The 17,726-nt window shown below is 46.1% G+C and overlaps 1 protein-coding gene across 3 annotated transcripts in view; it reads right to left on the reverse strand.

Moving 5' to 3' along the window:
• Positions 1 to 17,726, reverse strand: part of TDRD15 (tudor domain containing 15) — a 119,120-nt gene that overhangs the window by 47,389 nt on the left and 54,005 nt on the right. Inside the window, exon 1 of one of the 3 annotated variants that reach the window (XM_069973107.1) lies at positions 185 to 632. The exons of 1 other annotated variant lie outside the window; for it this stretch is intronic. The gene's annotated coding sequence lies outside the window, so the exon portion shown is untranslated. Of the gene's footprint in view, positions 1 to 81; positions 139 to 184; positions 633 to 17,726 lie in introns of those variants that run through there. One more of the 3 variants, XM_069973111.1, reaches the window with a different exon arrangement.

The raw sequence follows: 17,726 nt of genomic DNA on the forward strand, positions 1-17,726 counted from the left end.
GGGCAACATAGTCTGTTCCTCTAATGTCGGGCCTGTGCATCGAGCATAGCCCGCGTCACAACACTATAACATTATACACACCTATGTGAGACTGGTTAATCTAGAATTATCAATAACAGTAACACATAATGGCGCCTGATCTGTGTATTTGTGACAGCGGAGACGCCACACGGCTGCGACTTACTTCCTCACATGACGGAGTCACCTCTGATCACGCGACCACGGCCTGACTGGGAGAAGGAAGTGACGTCACATCACATGCCCCAGCGGGCTCAGCGCGGAAACGAAGTCACCTGACCCGGGGAGGGGGGCGTAGTCACGTGACGCTGTAGCAGCCAATTAGTAGCCGCGGCGCAGTGCTTGGCGCGCGGCGCGAGTGTGAGGTAAATTGGTCGCTCTACTCGCTGTGGTAACTGTTGGTTTGGTTGCAGGATTTATGAGAGAGAATATGTAAGAGAAACGTCTGTGAATACAGCATAGACTGAAAATATATACTAATGGGTATATGTAAGGCTCAGCAGTGATACATGAGGTAATGAAATAAAGAAAACTGGTGAGGCCTTAGAGATCCCATTCACTCCACCCAGTACATTTTCTGAACATAGCTCTGTTAGGCCAGATTCACGCTTAGGGTAAATTCACATGGGCGGATCCACCGGGAGTCTCACGCACGAAATCCGCAGCTAATCCGCAATACACTTATTATTCTTATTATTAATACATGTATTGCGGATTTTGTGCATGAGACTCCTGGCGGATCCGCCCGTGTGAATTTACCCTTAGGCTATGTTCACACTATGTAAAACAGCATCAAACAAAGGCCACTGTTTTACATGTTCAGGAACATTATTTTAATTCTATTAAGATTGTGGCACAGCCGTAGTTTACGGTATTTTTTTATGCTGTGTGAACATAGCCTAAACGTTAAAAAAAAAAAAAAAAAAAAGCCCTGTGCCCAACGGCCGTGGCATAGAGTGTCTATGTATTAGGCTGGCACCACCCCTTCATCCCTCCTTCCCACCCTCTTCATCATTAGGAATGCTCCAGGCAGATTGTCTCCTATTCCGCACCTGTGTCAGCCCATGGGCTGAATCGTTAAAGAGGTAGTACGGCGCTAAACAATTATTCACAAAATAACACACGTTACTCAGTTATACAACTTTGTAATGTAAGTTATGTATGTGAATGGCCCCCTTCCCCGTGTTTCCCCCCACCCACGCTAGACCCGGAAGTGTGGTGCATTATACTCACCGCATCTCGTGTCGACCCCATCTGCCATCTTGGGACAATGACGTAGTCTTTGGGAGGCCGGCGGAACTGCTCCATCCGTCCCTCATGCCGGCCCCCTCTGCCGCGTCATCAGCAGCTCAGCCGCGATTGGCTGAGCATAACTGTGCTCAGCCAATCGTGGCTGAGCACAGTTATGACACGGCAGAGGGGGGCCGGCATGAGGGACGGATGGAGCGGTTCCGCCGGCCTCCCAAAGACTACGTCATTGTCCCAAGATGGCAGATGGGGTCGACACGAGATGCGGTGAGTATAATGCACCACACTTCCGATTCTAGCGTGGGTGGGGGGAAACACGGGGAAGGGGGCCATTCGCTAACATAACATACATTACAAAGTTGTATAACTTTGTAATGTGTGTTATTTTGTGAATAAATGTTTAGCGCCGCACTACCCCTTTAAGGCACCTGTGCAATGTTCCAGTGGCATTCCTAATGACGAAGAGGGTGGGGAGGAGGGACGGAGGGGTGGTGCAAAGTTAGGGCACAGAAATTCTAAGCCCCGGCCGTTGGGCACGGGGCTGCAAGTTTAAAGCGAATGTACCATCAGGCCTGGGCTGAAGCACTGGAAGCGGGCAGACCCACCCCCACTGGGAGAAAAACCCCGCCCCTCTATGACACTGCTCCATTAGAATCAATGAAGCTGTATCATAGAGGGGCAGGGGTTTCCTCCCACTGGGGGTGGGTCTGCCCGCCTCCAGCGCTTCAGCCCAGGCCTGATGGTACAGTCTCTTTAAAAGTTGTTTTTTAGGACAATAACTGCATCACCTGCCGAACGGACCCCAGGACAGATCTTGGATTAAAAGCAGCTATCCGCAGTACAAGTGGGTTGGTCGGGACAGATTGTGGGTACAGAGTCACTAGGGGTTGACTTGGTTTTCTGTCCGTTAAAAGTAACCAATTAAAAAAATGGATACGTTGAACGGATAGGAAAAACGTAGTGTGAACCCAGCCTAAGTGTATATGAAGCCTTGTTTTTGAACCAATTGTAAAGGGCTGTTCTCATCACCTAAACTTTTGTAAGGTGATGGAAAATGGAAAAGAAAGCAATTTTGCTAAAGTATTGTATTTTAAGGCTATGTTCACTCAACATATTATTATTTTTTTTTTTATGATGAGAACGGCTTTTCTTGTCATAAAAAATGTGTTGCATTGAAATCAGCGCAAACAGTGCAATCAATTAATGCAATTTTCACTGCAACAACGGCCATTGTTTGTGCATAGTGTGAACGTAGTCTAAGGCTATGCTCACACACAGTATTGTTCAACCATAACCAGTGTTGGATTGGAAACAGCCTTTGCTTAAAAATAACAGCAATTATCTGCCATTAAATGGCGGCCAGCCACTAAATTTCAACAGTGTGTGAACATAGCCTTTCAGTGTTTCCAATCCACTCCTGGTTTTGATGCAAAAATACTGTGTATAAAGTTTGTCCCTCTTCTCTCACTGTCATGGATCCTGATCACTGGCCGGGCAGTGACAGGACTGGTGGTCTCATGTCTCCTGACATCCCACATGTTTCCAGGGCTTGGATTGTCCCTGGTGACATGTAACCCGCCCACACCTGTAATCATTTACAAATCTGCCCGAGAAATACCCGCACGCCGTGTTTTGTCACAATCTGACATTTCTATCTAGTTCTGTTATTTTTTGTCAGTGAGTGTACAGTATATAGTTGAAATACGGTATTCTTTTCTTCCTTTGTGGCTCCTGCATTGGGGGAATTGAATAATTTCCATATTCATTTGCTTTTTAATAAAAAAATAAATCTTTGAAAGTAGAAATGAAAAATCAATCCAATTTACACTGCAATTATTAAACTATTGAAAATCGTGTAATATTATAGAGAGCCGTCTTCACCTCAGTCATGGCGTAATGGCACTTTGCTAAGATGGGTTGAAAAACAAGTTTGTGGGATCACAGGAGGACACCAGATTAGTGCCGCAAATATTTAAAGGGTCATTGTCTATATAATAAGTGTGTTCTGCCAGCTGTTAACTCACATGCCCTACTACTGTGTTTTTCTTCTCATTCCCATTCCACTATGTTAATGATTAGCAATTATATGCATTACATCCCCTACTGTATAGACTGCCATTTCATCCCTTTTACGGTGGATGTAAAATAACACCCTGGAAAGACCTTTTTTTTTCCAGATCACTCAGAATACGACTGTTACATTTGAGGCTGTAATGCATTAATGCTTTAATAACTACCTACCATATTATGTTTATAAAAAAATTATGGCACATCCCTAAAATATGTCCTCAATAGCTTGGAGAACCCAGAGGTTGGACCATCACTTATCACTTAGATAGTCATGACAACCGCTAAAGATATGTGCAGTTACACAATGCCGTAAAATTAGAACAGCAGGGTAACGGACATTGATCCCTGCAGTACCCTAGACCAGGGATGCCAAACTCCGGCCCTCCACCTGTTACAAAACTGCAATTGCCATCATCTCCTAGGCTTTGTTCACACAACACTGCAGTACCGGGTGGGATGATCTTTCAGAGACTGGCCGTTCCGTGACCCAGCCGGGTCACGCAACGGCCGGTCTCTTACGCCATGGCCTTAGGCTGCATTCACACATTCCGTGTTCCGCGCGGAGCACAGACGAGGAATGCTTGTAACGGACTCTCCCCCTGTCCGGGCAGCATCTGTGATTAGATACTGAGAGCGGGGGAACTGTACAGATATGCGCCGCTCCGTAATGACAGAGCTGCGCGGCTGATTCATTACAGCGCGATGCATATCTGTACAGTTCCCGCGCTCTCAGTATCTAATTACAGATGCTGCCCGGACAGGGGGAGAGTCCGTTACAAGCATTCCTCGTCTGTGCTCCGCACGGAACGTGTGAATGCAGCCTAAGCTAAAGCTTTGGCTGTCCAGGCATGATGGGAATGGTAGTCTTTAATTATGAATCGTTACATTTGCTTCCTTCCTACTGTACACCATGCGATAACTCCAGCTTGTAAATAGGGTATTGACCCTTGTATTACCCAAGATCACTAGGGAAGTCTAAAGGCCATATTACACGGCACAATAATCCGGGGGAAGTGATCGCTAGCCTGTCAGCTTAGTGTTTGCTTCCCCTTCATTCCCCACTCGCTGCCTGTGCTATTATTTGCACAGACAGTAAGCGAGGAGCAGCGGGCTGCCCAAATAATCCTTAGATTGTTCGGCCTATCTGTTAAACTCAGCATCGACCACCGCTTCTATTGCACGGAGTGTGGCCGCGCCGCGATGAGTGAGCCGCTGCTGGAACCGGGGAGGTGAGTGGACGTCTTTTATTTCAGCCACCTCCTCCCCGGTCCCCCCAAAAAAGTGCCCCCACACTGGACAACCCCTTTAACGATCTAGCCCATGTGCCGAGCTGACAAAGGTGGGGAATAGGAGACAATCTGCCTGGAGCATTCCTAATGATGAGGAGGGTGGGGAGGAGGGATGAAGGGGTGGTGCACAGTTAGGGCACAGATACTCCCGTTGGGCACAGGGCTGCAAGTTTAAAGGACAACTCTGGCGTCAGCAAAAAAAAAAACTATAACAGACACAGACCCTATACTCACCCGCCGGCCGTGATGCCCTTCAACCCCATCCGCGCCTTCATCTTCTTCCTCACTTCCGGGGTCCCAAGGCATGAATGAGAGCAAAAAAGGCTGCCAATGCACGAGCGCATCGGCAGCCTTTTCATTGGCTGGATTTCATCATATGGCTTTCAGCTTGCTTAGCCAATCAGAGCTGAGCAGGCTGGAAGCCATGTGATGCATTCCAGCAAATGAAAAGGCTGCTGGTGCGCACGTGCACCGGCAGCCTTTTCGGTCCCATTCATTCTAAAGGAAGACGGGGAAGAAGGGAATGACCAGGCCCACCCCCCGCTTGTGACGACATTGTCATAAAATAGCGGCGGGAGAAGAGGACGGGGTTGACAGTAAATTCGCAAGTATGGTTTTTTTTACTTTCGGGGGGAAGAGGCAGAACGGCTCCAGGCAGGTGACTAACATACATTACACAGTTTTATAACTTTGTGTGTTACTTAAGGGGGAGAAAAACTCCGGTGTTGCCCTTTAAAAGTTTTTTTAGGACAATAGCTGCATCACCTGCTGAATGGCCCCCAGGACAGATCTTGGATTAAAAGCAGCTATCCGGAGGTACAAGTGGTTTGGGGGGGGGGGGGGACAGATTGTGGGTACAGAGTCACTTTAAGGTCCCCATATCCTTTATAGTTCTCTCTCATCTGTCAGTGGAGATAGGAGTCCGGAGTGATGGAAAATCACTGTCTGACCCTTTTGTTCGCAGAGGGATCACCCCTCCCCATAGAGCAGTGCTTCTCAATTCCAGTCCTCAGGCCTCACCAACAGGTCATGTCTTGAGGATTTCCCATACAAAGAATACCTGATGCACTGAGTATAATTATATCACCTGTGAAATACTTAGGAAATCCTCAAAACATGACCTGTTGGTGAGGCCTGAGGACTGGAATTGAGAAGCACTGCCATAGAGAACACAGGAACGTTCGAACACGTTGAAAGTCCTGTGTATGGAGAGGACAGGGAGATTGTTCAGCTGTGAGTTGTTGTAGGTATATGGGGACCTTTAGAAATCTGTTTTTAGGGTACATTCACACTTACCGTATCCGCAGCTGATTTTCTGCTACGGATCCGCAGCAGATTTCATTTAAATAACTGAACACAGCATCAAATCTTTTTTTTTTTTTAGAGATCCCCACACACTGGGGGTAAATATACACCTGGCGCAAACTGCCCACAGCAACCAATCACAGCTCAGCTCTGGTAGAATAAAAGTGGAGCTGTGATTTGTTGCTGTGGACAGTTTACACCAGGTGTATATTTACACCCTTTCATAAATCTCCCCCAATATGTTTAGTTAAACAACAAAGATATATGTGAGGTGACTTCTGCAAGCATAGATGTTTTGTTTTTTTGCAGCTGACTAATGGGAGTTACATCTGTTTTTATTATTCCTATATGAACATTGAGAGTAGAGAGGGAAGCATTGGTTTATGTGTCTTCAGTGTTATCCCACAAGCAAGGGGTTTTTGTATACTTGTCTCTTGAAGGGGTGGGTAAACAAAATATACGCAAATTAGAAGAAAACTAGGGTTCTAATGCGTATGGAGAAACTATTGCATTTTGTTTCTTCTAACTATTGTATATTTCGTTTAAACATCCATCCAAAGGACGAAATATACAAAAATTTGAACTAAGACATTAAATAGGTTAACCAGGTACCCTACGCACTGCCGTTGATTTGAATGGGACTTGTTATTCAAGTGCTTGGTCAACACTAATGGTGCCATATCATCCCCTCTGTATGTGTGTGCATCAGCTTGAGGCCAGGGTTATCCTGTGGAGCTGCTCAGTGTATTCAGCAAACATCTATTTAGTCATGACTATCTATAAGTACCTCCACTAACAAGGGAATGGGTGACATAGAATAGCAGGAGCCCCCATACTTAGTGTGGCCATGCCCCTAATTTAATAATATATTTTATTTATATAGCACCAGCATATTCCACAGCACTGTACAAAGCTTGTCACCAGTCACTGCTCTCAATGGGGTTCACAATTTAATTTCTATGTATAAGTACCCTGGAATAACATGCAAGTTTTCTGCAAATGTTACATTTGGTCAGATATGAACCCAGGACCTCAGTGTTAACCCTTGTTATGCTGGTGTATCCTGGTAATTCACCATGCCTTTAATACTATACTTACATAGGCACAGTATGGACCCAGAAGGACCTCTTTAATGCACAGAACTCTATGGGGATATTACACAGTTACTAATTTTTGTGACTATTGTTTTATAGTATCTGATGAACTACAATTTTGCTCCCTTCATGACTTTCGCTTTGTACCAATGTAGATATTCTTGTCTACGATAAACTATAGTCTATATAATGCTTCATTGATCCCTATGCTTCACTGAGGCACATGATGCCTACAGGTGGTTAAAAGTCATATAATAATGCTGACTCAGATGTCATTTATCAGTAATGCATACAGGTTAAGGCTATCGTAATGGGGGGGGGGGGGGCACAGGGACACAGGGTGAGCGGACAAGCTGTTTTAGTTCCACTTATCTGAGAAGCTGTAAAGAAGCTGCTTTATCTCATCTCTCCTGGATTATAAAGAAACTGGGAAAAATCTGCCTTTATTACTAAATATGGACTTTGGTCCAAACAAGTCTGTTGGCTTCAACCTTTGGTCACTGTCATAAATATATGAGCTGCGTGGCAGTGATTTTTTTTTCTCTTAGCAGCTTGAGAACAAAGAACACATAACTGAGTCATGCAAAGTGCTCATCTAACTAGGAAAACAAGCTAAATGTTTCCTGGAGATTTAATGGAGGAATGACGAAGGAAAATATCCCTTCAGTTTCAAAACATTCCTTAGTTCTATACCAGGGTGACACATCCTGTGCCCTCTGGTCTTCTACTACTGTCATACACTGTGCCACACTGCGGGAGACAGGACAAGAGAGACTTGCAGTTCCACATGAACGACACACTAAGCAACTGTAATGGCTTAGATTCCATTTCATTAAAGGGTTTTGTATTGTGTCAGGTTCTGTACCTTGGCTTATACTTAAGCTAACATTTACTAAGACTAATGTTTGTTATGTCATACTGAAAAGATAGTTGGAATAATTTAGAAAAGTTTATTAAATGTTATTTTGTCCAGGGCCATTTTTTTTGCCAATGCCCAGGGAGGGGGTGGGTGAAAAAAATTACATCCGCTTACAACCCTGACTACTGTACTGCCACCCATATTCCGCTGCTCTGTTCCCCCAGTGTGTGGCCACATCTTTGTTGGCACATGGCCATTCAGCAGCTGTAGTCAAGACCAGGAAGAGACCAGAATATAGAATTTTGGCAGCAGCACTATAGTCAAGGAGGTAAGCGGATGTAATTTTTTTCATCCACCCCCTCCCTGGGTATTGCCAAAAAGGGTTCCTGGACGGAATACTCCTTTAAAAGGCACACATGGCTGACTTTGGACTGTAAAAGTCTGAAAATTAAATCTGTACCTGCTTAGAAACGTGCTAGAACCTGAAGACCATGTCCACCCCTTTAAAACTACACCCACTATTTGCAGGACTTATCATATGGGCCATAGTGTTTACGTTTAGAACCATTTGAAACCTAAGCAAATTCCCTGCCACTGATAGTGTCAGAGGATTTATTGGACCAGGGCTGCTGGTCTCTTAATAAATATGGTAAAAAGTTTGGTGTAAGTTATTAGGAAATTCCCCTCTGTATTTCCATGTACCACTTATTTCATACTGTATTCTAAAGGGAAAAGAAATGTGTACGTGGCTGGGGGTGGGGTAACATTAAAAAAAGTAGCACACTTTGCGGGGTTGACGTTCGCTGACAGGCACAGTGTTCTTTGGTTAGGGATTCATGTGTATCAGAGACCTGCACATGGTACATGAGGCAATATGGTTTGATCAAATTATATACTAACTTCTGATGTTGGTTTTTAATGTAGCTGAACAAGCTTTAGTGTCAGCCATGGGTGCGATGTGCAGCCATTTCTGTCTTCCAGGCTTGTGCATATTTTATTGTATTCTGTCCCTTTTTTCATTGTGGCTGGCGCTCCTCCTTTGTAAGACCCATGTGATCCAAATTAGCAGGAAGCACCTGTGTACATATGGTAAGTACCTTCTCTTTTCTCCCATTCTACCTGCAGGAGCAATGGTGAGAGGAACCAGCTTGTTCACACTTGTGTTGCTTGGTGGCCGCTTTCTCCGCCGGTGGTGCCTGCAGGGTTTGGGGAGCCCCTGGGGTTTGGTCCTGTGACATTGGGGTTGCAGGGCCATTCCGTGGCCCCCCTTCTCTGCTTGCGCACGCTTTGCGTGGTTGGCGTTCGCTGACCAGCACAGTGTTGTTTGGTTAGGGACTCATGTGAACCAGGGGACCTGCACATGGTACATGAGGCAATATGGTTTGATCAAATTGTATACTAACTTCTGCTGTTTGTTTTTAATGTAGTTGAACAAGCTTTTGTGTCATACATGGGTGCAATGTGCAGCCATTTCTGTCCTTTAGGGTACAAACACACACCGTATATGCAGCAGATGCGCAGCAAATACGCAGCAGATCTGCAGCAGATTTGATGGTGCAGATTTGATGCTGTGTTCAGTTATTTAGATCTAATCTGCTGCGTATTTGTTGCGTATTTGCTGCGTATCGCAGCAGTAAATACGCTGCGTATACGGTGTGTGTGTTTATACCCTTAGGCCCCGTTGCCACTGAGCAAAACTAGTGGAATGCCTTTGGCAGGGCCGGACTGGCCATAGGGCACTTCTGGCAAATGGCAGAAGGGCCGATGGCCTCCGGGGGCCGGTCCCGTGCTCCTCCTGACCCGGCAACTCCTTTCCCCAACCATAGGGAAAAGGAGTCACTGGGCCACGAGGAGCACGGGACCGGCCCACAGCGCTCCATCCGGCCCCCGTCTGATGCGCGGCTGCCGGGGGCGTCGCATCCTATCCCTGGCAGCGTGCGTATCATAGAGCTCTCTGTGGGCTTGTGCTGCGGCCACAGGCCCACAGAGAGCTCTATGATACGCGCACTTCCGGGGATAGGATGCAACACCCCCGGCAGCCGCACATCAGACGGAGGCTGCAGGACAAAGGCTCGATGGGGGAGCGCGTTGTCAGGTGAGTTTTTTTGTTTTTTTAATCCTGCTTTCCACGAAGGGGGGGGGGGGGGAGAGAAGCGGCCATCAATAAGGGAATGGGGGGATGGGGAGAAGATGGCATCTATAACAGGGGGGGGGAGAGGATGGCATCTATAAGGGGGGGGGGGGGGAGAAGGTGGCATCTATAAGGGGGGGATGGGGAGAAGATGGCATCTATAAGGGGGGAAGGTGGCATCTATAAGGGGGGAATGGGGAGAAGAGGCCATCTATAAGGGGGGATGGGGAGAAGATGGCATCTATAAGGGGGGGAAGGTGGCATCTATAAGGGGGGGGATGGGGAGAAGGGGCCATCTATAAGGGGGGATGGGGAGAAGATGGCATCTATAAGGGGGGATGGGGAGAAGATGGCATCTATAAGGAGGGGAGAAGGTGGCACTTATAAGGGGGGATGGGGAGAAGGGGCCATCTATAAGGAAGGGGGGAGAGGGAGACATCTATAAGGGGGGGGGAAGATGGCATCTATAAGGGGGGGTATGGGGAGAAGGGGCCATCTATAAGGGGGTATGGGGAGAAGATGACATCTATAAGGGGGGGATGGGGAGAAGATGGCATCTATAAGGGGGGGGAGGTGGCATCTATAAGGGGGGGATGGGGAGAAGGGTCCATCTATAAGGAAGGGGGGGAGGGAGGCATCTATAAGGGGGGGTATGGGGAGAAGAGACCATCTATAAGGAAGGGGGGAGAAGATGGCATCTATAAGGGGGGATGGGGAGAAGGTGGCATCTATAATGGGGGGGGGATGGGGAGAAGGGGCCATCTATAAGGAAGGGGGGAGGGAGAGGGGGACATCTATAAGGGAGGGAGAAGGGGGCATCTATAAGGGGGGGATGGGGAGAAGAGGCCATCTATAAGGAAGGGGGGAGGGGGACATCTATAAGGAAGGGAGAAAGTGGCATCTATAAGGGGTTGGGGGAGAAGAGGCCATCTATAAGGAAGGGGGTAGAGGGGGACATCTATAAGGGGGGGGGGGAGAGAGGGCCATCTATAAGGGGGGGACAACATAGGGGGAGAGAGGGCCATCTATAAGGGGGGCAACATAAGGGGGCTATCTATAAGGAGGGCCGACAGAGAGGAGGGCCATATACTAAAATGGGATCACATAGAGTCAGCCTACCCACTAAATGAGGGTGTAAAGGGGACAATACAGATGTGCAGTGTGTATAGAGATGAGGAGTCTGGTGGATTCGTGGCTTGGAGAAGTTCTAACAGCCCAGGACAGATGGAGAAGAAAATGAAAAGGGAAGAACTCCGATCAGAGAAGACGTCCCCTGTGAGTCACCTAATATAACTGTAATATAATGTATATGGAGTACAGAACCTGTGTAGAGCTGCGTCCACCTCTATATGAGTGGATGAGGTGATAGTGATCTGTGTACAGAGGATCTTATTCAGTAGCAGCGGTGGGGTTAGTCAGTATGCGGTGGTATTAGTCAGTATGCGGTGACATTAGTCAGTATGTGGTGACATTAATACCACCACACACTGACTAATGCCACCACACACTGACTAGTCAGTATGCGGTGACATTAGTCAGTTTGCGGTGGCATTTGTCAGTGTGTGGTGACATTAGTCAGTGTGTGGTGACATTAGTCAGTGTGGGGTGACATTAGTCAGTATGCGGTGGCATTAGTCAGTGTGTGGTGGCATTAGTCAGTATGCGGTGACATTAATACCACCACACACTGACTAATGCCACCACACACTGACTAGTCAGTATGCAGTGACATTAGTCAGTATGCAGTGGCATTAGTCAGTGTGTGGTGACATTAGTCAGTGTGTGGTGGCATTAGTCAGTGTGTGGTGGCATTAGTCAGTATGGGGTGACATTAGTCAGTGTGCGGCGGCATTAGTCAGTGTGTGGTGACATTAGTCAGTGTGCGGTGACATTAGTCAGTATGCGGTGGCATTAGTCAGTATGCAGTGGCATTAGTCAGTATGCAGTGGTATTAGTCAGTATGCGGTGGCATTAGTCAGTATGCGGTGGTATTAGTCAGTATGTGAAGGTATGTGGTGGTGGTGTTAAACTCAGCACGGTGCCCAGGGCCGGAAGCAGACTGTCTCTGACTGTACACTGTGTAGTGGTAATGACCTGTAACTGCAGCACCACTACATAGTACAGAGACAGAAGCTTCTGACCCCATTTACTGTGTTATTATCTGTAATTCCAGTCATGGCTGTGATGATACAACATGTAGCCGTGCTGCGCTCACAACATCGTCTCATAACTTATCACCGCGCGGCGAGTGGGCCTGTGTGCTCTGAAATGCCAGGGTTGATTTTCAGTCCCAGTCCGGCCCTGACCGTTAGCCTCCTGCTCATAATGGGAGTCTACGGGAGGTGCGCGCACCTGCCCTGTCCGCGCTGAAGAATGAACATGTTCATTCTTCAGCGCGGACAGAGCAGGAGCGCGCACCTTCCATAGACTCCCATTATGAGCGGGAAGCTAACGGCATTCCGCCGCGGAATTCCGCTAGTTTCGCTCAGTGGGAACGGGACCTTAGGGTATAAACACACACCGTATACGCAGCGTATTTACTGCTGCGATACGCAGAAAATACGCAACAAATACGCAGCAGATTAGATCTAAATAACTGAACACAGCATCAAATGTGCACCATCAAATCTGCTGCGTATTTGCTGCGTATCTGCTGCGTATACGGTGTGTGTGTTTGTACCCTTAGGCTTGTGCATATTAAAAAAAAGTAGGCATACTCACCTGTTCCGATCCCAAGCAGCTGACATTCCTAGTCCTACTTCCTGGTTGCTAATCATGCACTGTCCTCACAGGAACTGTCCCTGTCAGCCACACACTTGCCATAGTGGTGTCACTCCTCAGCTACTGTTCGGTTGAGTGGGACAGTGCATCATCCCTTTTTCTTTTTACCTTACTATCACCACTTTTTTTCATCACCGCCAGATAACCGCTTTAACACACAGTCTGTCAGAAAGTTTCAAAACTTTTTACTATGCAATGAAATCTCCTTTAACTCCGTTCTAAAGTGAAATTACACAAATTTGTTTTTGAGTTGCAGCAACAATATGTTGTGTTATTTTTATATCAATGCCTTCATTTGTCTTTTTTTTATTTTTTATTTGCTTTTTTTAAATTTTTCTTTATTACACTGAAAGTGTTTTCCATCATGAAGAAGACATAGCTGCAATTGAAATGGAATGATTGTCTGGAAGAAATTACAAGACGACTCATTTCAGAAGCTGTAATTGCCATAACATTGCAAACCCAGGGAATGAAATAATGTGCAGCTGTAAAATTCATATTGCCCAAGAACTAGAGGATAACATATCCGGCAGGAGAAATGCCTATAATCAAACAAAACCGTAATGTGTCAATATCATGAGGAACATTAGTATGATTCCGATGGTAAGTGATTGATGTCGTATACAGGCGGTGTCATAGCTGATGGAGAGCAGCGGTGTTTACTGACTGCCGGCAGTGGGAGACAATGAGATCGGTAATCACACTGAAACTTTGACCCCTTCTCTGCTTGAGAATCATGTAAGATTCTAGCACATTGATACACTGCTCCATAAAGTTGAAATATCCTTTGCTAAAGCAGAAGACGCACTGACTGCATTGTAGATGCTACTTTGTATAGTACAATTCAACCCCTCCAACCTGTGCTTTACAAAACTAAAACCCCTTACAGGTTTATAGATTGTAATCCCTTGTAGGCAGGGTGCTCTCTCCCTATGTACCAGCCGGTCTGTTTATTGTTTATATGTCGTATGTACTGTACTTGTTTTATGTTACAATTTGTATGTTAAAGGAAAAGTATGATAAGTATTGGAAGGCTTAAGTTTTTTATACTGTATAACTTTCTGGCATTAGTTGATTCGTTTTTTCCCTTCGGAGTACCCCTTAGGGTCTCCATATACCTTATACTTTTGTTGTCCATTCCTGCTGCTCTCAGGAGGTTCAGCCATCAGTATAAGGTGCATGGGGATCTCCCAACCAGCCACCAACAGATGATGGTGGTGAATATAGGGGTCAGACGTGATGCCATGCCAAATGTTCCTGTATATGAGAAATGCAGAATACGGGGCCAGACGGGAGATATGACTGACGTTCAGCTGTCAGTTATTGAATGTGTATGGCCACCTTAAGACTTCCATTAGACAAACATTTTGAACTGACAAAAATGCCCAAAAAACTACTGATCTAGTGTTACTGTATTTTTTTCTGTCGTTTTACCCCCTGCATTTTTTTTTTTTATTATAAGGCGTGTCATTCCCTTACCATGTGACTGTAGGATTTCTTTTGAATCTGTGTGTGTGTGTGTGTGTGTGTGTGTATGCCATGGCTGCAGCATGCTGTGTGTGTGCGCTATGGCTGCAGTAGGCTGTGTGTGTGTGTTATGGCTGGAGCAGGCAGTGTGTGTGTGTGTGTGTGTGTGTGCGTGCGTGCGCGATGGCTGCAGCTGTCTGTGTGTGTGTTCTATGGCTGCAGCAGACTGTGTGTGTGTTATGGCTGGAGCAGGCAGTGTGTGTGTGTGCGCTATGGCTGCATCAGGCTTAGTGTGTGTGCGCTATGGCTGCAGCAGGCTGTGTGTGTGTGTGTGCGATGGCTGCAGCTGTCTGTGTGTGTGCTATGGCTGCAGCAGGCTTAGTGTCTGTGTGTGTGCGTTATGGCTGCAGCAGGCTGTGTGTGTGTGTGCTATGGCTACAGCAGGCTTAGTGTGTGTGTGCGTGCGCTATGGCTGCAGCAGGCTGTGTGTGTGTGTGTGTGTGCGCGATGGCTGCAGCTGTCTCTGTGTGTGTGTGTGCTATGGCTGCAGCAGGCTTAGTTTGTGTGTCTGTGTGCGCGTTATGGCTGCAGCAGGCTGTGTGTGTGTGTGCGATGGCTGCAGCTGTCTGTGTGTGTGTGTGTGCTATGGCTGCAGCAGGCTTAGTTTGTGTGTGTGTGCGCGTTATGGCTGCAGCAGGCTGTGTGTGTGTGCAATGGCTGCAGCTGTCTCTGTGTGTGTGTGTGCTATGGCTGCAGCAGGCTTAGTTTGTGTGTGTGTGTGCGTTATGGCTGCAGCAGGCTGTGTGTGTGTGCTATGGCTGCAGCAGGCTGTGTGTGTGTGTGCGTTATGGCTGCAGCAGGCTGTGTGTGTGTGCTATGGCTGCAGCAGGCTGTGTGTGTGTGTGTGCTATGGCTGCAGCAGGCTGTGTGTGTGTGTGTGCTATGGCTGCAGCAGGCTGTGTAATATAGAGGAGGAGAAGACATAAGTAGTGCAGCAGTAACCTCTGTGGTGTGGTGTTTTTCTTCAGTGTTCAATGGCTGCAGCTGTGTGTGTGTGTATGCGTATGCTATGGGTTGATATAGGGGGCACGCTATGGCGTGCCCCCACACCCACGGTGACTCCTCTATATCACTATGTGTGACTTCTCTATATCACTATGTAGGACTTCTCTATATCACTATGGGTGACCCCTCTATATCACTATGGCTGACCCCCCTATATTTCAGGTATCTGGCATTGTTAGCAGTGTTTCTTAGTGTATGGTGAATATTTAGTTAGAAACATAGAAGATTGTCAGCAGGAAAAGACCACCTGCTCCATCTAGTCTACTTGTGAGTTGTTCAGGACATGGAGGCTGGAGACTGGCTGCATCCACTGCACACACAGGAGAAGCTGCTTTATATCTTTCCTCATTCCCTCAGAAGTCGCCCCAGGATCATGTAGGACATTAGGGAGAAGCTGTTGAGCCAGTGTGATAAGTAACTCCCCTGGTATCTGACTGGCCATTTATGAAGGAGTCGTAGTCGGTGCTGATAAAAGTCAGGAGTCGGGACTGCGACTTACTGACTCCACAGCCCTGCCTTAAACTACCCATACACCTTCAATAATCGATGGCCGATCGATTGTCCGGCCATCAATTATCTGTCCCAACGAGCCTCTGTATTCCCCTTACACAGGAACGTTCAACACAGCAGAACCTATATTCTCTATGGGGAGGGTTAAAGGAGAAGTCTGGGCATTGGGAAAAGCCTGCAGGGTGAGGGGGGAAATTGATGACAAGTAAGCACTTTCCTCTGCCGATGATCGTCGGGAGTGGCCGCAGGACCCTCGTCGGAAGGCATTTTTTCCCCCGAGTTGTGATGAAAATGCCTATCCCGGCTTCTGAACTGGCCGCTCAGCCAATCACTAAATGGTGCGCCATTCACACGGCCGCTCACCGCTGGCATGAGGGGAGGTGTTCCTACTTGTCATGAATTTCCCAATCAATCACACAGGAGCCAGAGATCCAGGAGCGTGCAGCTTATATCTCCCAGTATAAAGGGGTTGATTTTTGATCACGTCCGACCCTTTTTTCTACTGACATCTGTTCATAGTCGGGAGAGCCTCATACACTTTATACCACGAGCGTTAGGTATGGCAAACAAAAATATAAGGTTAATGCAGATCTTTAGGCTATGTTCCCACTACATTTTTCCTTTCTGTTTTTTAAAAGAAAAAAAATGACGTCCACCATTTCGGTTGTTGGAATATTTTTTTTTTTTACATTTTTTTTGTGTCTCTCATTAATTATAAATAGTATTCACTAACCATAGAAATAAGGCACTAGTGAACTTCCTGAGACTCTCCTTAGACGTGCAGCACCTATCTGTTGTTTCAATCTTCAAATTGCTATGTTCTGGCTTTATCTACAGGAGATAGCCTTGCTAGTTATTAATATATAAGGTCACATTTTAACTACTTCATTTCATTTAGTTCCTGAGGGTAGATGCATCACTTAACAACTAAGAAGTATACCAGCAGACTTAACCCCTAAGTGTAACCACGCCATTCAGGGCCTTATTGCCCAAACTGTTTACTTCATTTTTTTTTTTTATTGTCGCATTCTAAGAGCCATAACTTTCTTGTTTTGTCCTTGACATGGCCGTATGAGAATTTGTTTTATTGCTGGACAAGTTTTAATGGCTTTAGGGGGTTTCTATAATTTACTGATTAATTTAGTTTATGTGTTTGTTAAGGAAATTAATGTAAAAAATTGTCTTTGTTTTTATGTGTTTTAAATATAAGCCATTTGCCCAGTAGTAAAAATAATTTGTATTCTTTGAGTCTGTATGATTACGGGAAACAACTTTTTTTTTTTTTTTTTTTTTTTTTACTTTTGAACTAGCCCTATAAGAGGACTTGAACTTGCAATCCTTTGTTCATTCATATATCACACTACACAGTACTACTGTAGTGCAGTATAATATATCTGTCAACATAATGGTCACAGACAATATGGCATATACATGGTAAGCCTTAGGGTCTTCAGAAAGTTAAGATTTGTTTTCAAATAGTAAAAGCAGTGTCACAGCAGATACAATGATTATTTACTTTTAAAGTGCCCTTGATTCCAGAGCGCTATACAGGCAAGAAGGGTTAACAAACAGAACATTACAAAAACATGTTACATGAATAAGGTAAATGGCAGACCGGTACATAGGGATAGAGGACCCTACCCACGCGGGCTTACAATCTACAAGGGGAAGGTAAGGGGGGCAGCTGAGTAAAGTGTGGTGCAGTTATTGTATTCTATTTTAAAGAAAGGGGTTTTCAGGTTGGTTCTGAAGGTCTTGATGGTGGATGAGAGAGAGTAGTGAATTTCATGTTTTCACATGTAGAACTTTTAATTGTCCCATGTTTACAAGGTTTCGGACCCATATTAGGGCTTCATTTCATAGGTATAGCTGCTGCATTGTACAAGCAG

Source organism: Dendropsophus ebraccatus, chromosome 6, assembly GCF_027789765.1.
Source record: "Dendropsophus ebraccatus isolate aDenEbr1 chromosome 6, aDenEbr1.pat, whole genome shotgun sequence".
Taxonomy (NCBI): Eukaryota; Metazoa; Chordata; class Amphibia; order Anura; family Hylidae; genus Dendropsophus; species Dendropsophus ebraccatus.